Raw genomic sequence first — 3,344 nt, forward strand, 5'->3', positions numbered from 1 at the left:
TTTCTCTGTGTTCTACCCTGTAGAGCTTGTAATGTGGGCTTTTGTTTTCCTTTGCTCTTTTATCTTGTTCCATTATTCATCCTTAAACAAAGTTTTATCCCTGTAGTTAGTTTCTGTTAAGAAAAAGTTTTAATTTAAGTCTTTCAAGATAATGTTGCCCAAAAAAAGAGAGAAAGTGTATGAAAATAACTGAAAAACTTCCTCCTAAATTTTCAAAATCTCTGATTATCTSTGAAGAGTTTAGAGAATGTGACTCTAAAAAGGTATGGTAGAGACTGGTTTATTCCATTATCCATATTATTTAATTCCCTTTGTAAACAGTTTTTAGCTAGTTGAAAGGCTAGGAGGGAAGAGAAGACACCTTCCTTTTCTGAATGTCTGAGCAGAGCAGACTTTGATATTGCATGTAATTTATGGGCAATATATCCCTAAATACCTCTTAGGACTGGGGCCTGAGACCCTGTTAATGTAACTGACTCTTGTTGGGCGCTTGGAGCAGTTTCATGAAGGACCATGGGCAAAAATAGCATATACAGGTATTTTTTCATGCATACATGGGTGATTTTTTTTTGCAGTGGGCATCATAAAAATAAATGAAACTGCTTCCATGTACTCCAGGTTGTTTCTCAGGTAGGTAAGTGTACAATCTGATAAATGTAAAAAAATCGAGTCATGAAAAACAAATAGGTCTTACTTTAAAAAAATGCAATGAATCTTCATGTGAGTGATGAAGCAGTCATTATTTTCACATAAGCTCTTTGGTTGCAAAAATGCAGGAAAATCTCATGAAATCTCAAAATGAAGTCAGGATTGCAATCAAGAAATTAACATATATCGAATCTTTGTAAACAAGACAACAGAATCTGTTGGGGGAGACAGTTGAAAAGTTACAATGAAGCCCTCAAAAAAAAAAGAGAAAAAAGCCCTGGAGTAATATTTTAAAAGGTGGATGAATGTGGTGTATGCACAGTGATATCCAATGAAGTGTCACTGGGTGGAGTGGCATGGYTAGCATGGGTTTCTGTGACCTTTCACTCCTCCTGGACCAGCCTCAAACCAGAAATGTCAACTCCTCTGCTGCAATTCCCTAGAAAGTATCTTTAGGCAGTTCAAGACTAGTGCATGATTAAAAAACCTTCCATTTTGTTGATCTATCAAGCACTTCAGAATGACAGCCCAGCACTAAAGTTTGTGGCATGTACAATGTATTTCTGCTATAGGTGCACTTTGTCACTAGGATGAAGGATGCTAAGAGACCCCTGTGGCTRAGGACAGTTTTATTGTGTGTAATGAGATTTCTGCATGAAAAGAGCCCAAATGTTGCAGAGAACACAAGAACAGAAAACCTGAAGAATAGAGKAAGGTTCTTGCTTTGCCTTACACTGACTGGATTTGTGCAGAGGAAGTTTCTCTTTTTGAGGCTGCCTAACACAAGAGGAGAACTTATTTTACAGGTAGAAGCAGAATGTATAAAGATTTTTATATTAAAACAAACATACATCTCTTTTAAGCTATGGTCTTGAAATCCTGGCCTCCAACAGCGCAGTCTGAAATGTCATATGCACATGTCAGCCCAAGATGCAGAAAGAGTAAAATATATGGGACACAGGATTTAGCCATTTCACAGTAAATGAAACTGAACTTCTGAAACCTTTTGTAACTGTATTTTTAAAATCTTATGACTTTTAAATTGTTTTATTAAAGTTAARCCTTACTTCCCTTTCTTGGAAAACTATGACACTAACACAAAATTTACTTGTTTGAGATGTTCTTACTTCTTTGAGATGTTCAAGCCAATATTGAGCACCTAATACTGTATAATAGTTTAAATCTGTTTTAATGACTTTCATAATATAAATGTTTAAAGTATAATAACAATTATTTTAACAAGAAGTGTTTCCTGATTCCAGGCATGTGTAAAGAAGATGAGCTATGTAATATGTCTGACCAGATAACTGCTTTTACAAATTATATTCATTCTTCTTTATTTCGCTGCAAAATGAAGAGAGTTCAGTGTAGTTCAAGGAAAGCATTGTGATAAACAGACAGCTTAAATGTGAGCAGTGTAAAGAGCAGCAGCTTGCAGAAATATTGCTATAGATACTAAGACCGTATCCTGCCTCGCTACGGACCACACATAATTGAATCATGTTCAATAGAAGGCCATTACAAAACAGTGCTGATTTGCAATGCTAATATGGTGAAGACAGCTGTCACTGGGAATTAAATATGATCATTCAAAGCCTGAATAAATGAGGTGCCCATTATCTTCTGGCTCTGCTGCAGCCTGCTTAAAGAACACAAATAAATGATACTGTCTCAATAACCAGCTCAGTTTTGTCTTCCAGCCATAGAAATATGAAGAAGACAGAGGGAAGAGGGAGGGCACACAACATCAACAACAAAAAGCAGAGTCAATTTACAAAGAAACACAGAAAACCAATGCCCTACGACTTCATTTGCAACAGAACAGTATTTGTGGAAAAATGGAGAAAGAGCTCTTTGACCAAACTAACATATTGTAGTATAGAGCATGCATGCTTATTTACAAAAAAAAAAGCAGTGAGAAAACCCAGGTGTCTGAAAAACTCAGTCGATGATTTGCCAAAAAACAAAATTAGAAATGACAAAATGTCAGATGAACTGGAACAGTCTTTGCCAAGAGTGACAAAGGACAGGTTAAGGTAAATTTCTTTTCCTATTGCCACCCAGCACTTTTAATGCCATGAAGAATTTCAATTCAATTTTAATGTGAACCATAATCTATATGCTAGGAAAATGCTGATCAAGTGGAAGCAATCTGCATTTGTTTGAAGAAAAAATTTGTGGGAAGTTTGGGTCATTTCATGGAGAGCAAAAGCCCAATAGTGATAAAAAGAAGGAAAAAGAAAATTTSCTAGAAAAACGAAGGTTATTTCCACTTCAGGTAAGATTGTCACAGGCAGCTGACTCGTCCCTCACGTGGCAGCTCAGGGCTGAATGGAATTCTCCCCTTGGAAGCTGCAGCCGGGCAATGCAGGGAAGCAGCAGAGCCCAGGTGAGAGCTGTGCAGGGCTGGGGATGAGCCCCATGCCGGGCAGGGATCCTCTGCCTGCTCCGTGTCCCCAGCAGCTGCCTGGGCTGTGGCTCTGCGCTGCTGCCCAAGGGGTCACTGACAGCTGCTGTGACAACAATGCTTTCATTGGTATTTAATTACCAGCCCACGCCTATAGAAAATGCTGTAAAATTGGCACCTTAAAGGAGAAAGAGAGCAAATACAGAGCAGTGACTTGTGCAAGTCCTACTGCGAGCAGGCACGCATGTGTGAAAATGCTTCTTCAGRCCTGTGAGATCATCAAAGGAGA

Source organism: Malurus melanocephalus, unplaced genomic scaffold (genome assembly GCF_030028575.1).
Source record: "Malurus melanocephalus ecotype Western Australia unplaced genomic scaffold, MMel_1.1 scaffold_0, whole genome shotgun sequence".
NCBI classification, from domain to species: Eukaryota; Metazoa; Chordata; class Aves; order Passeriformes; family Maluridae; genus Malurus; species Malurus melanocephalus.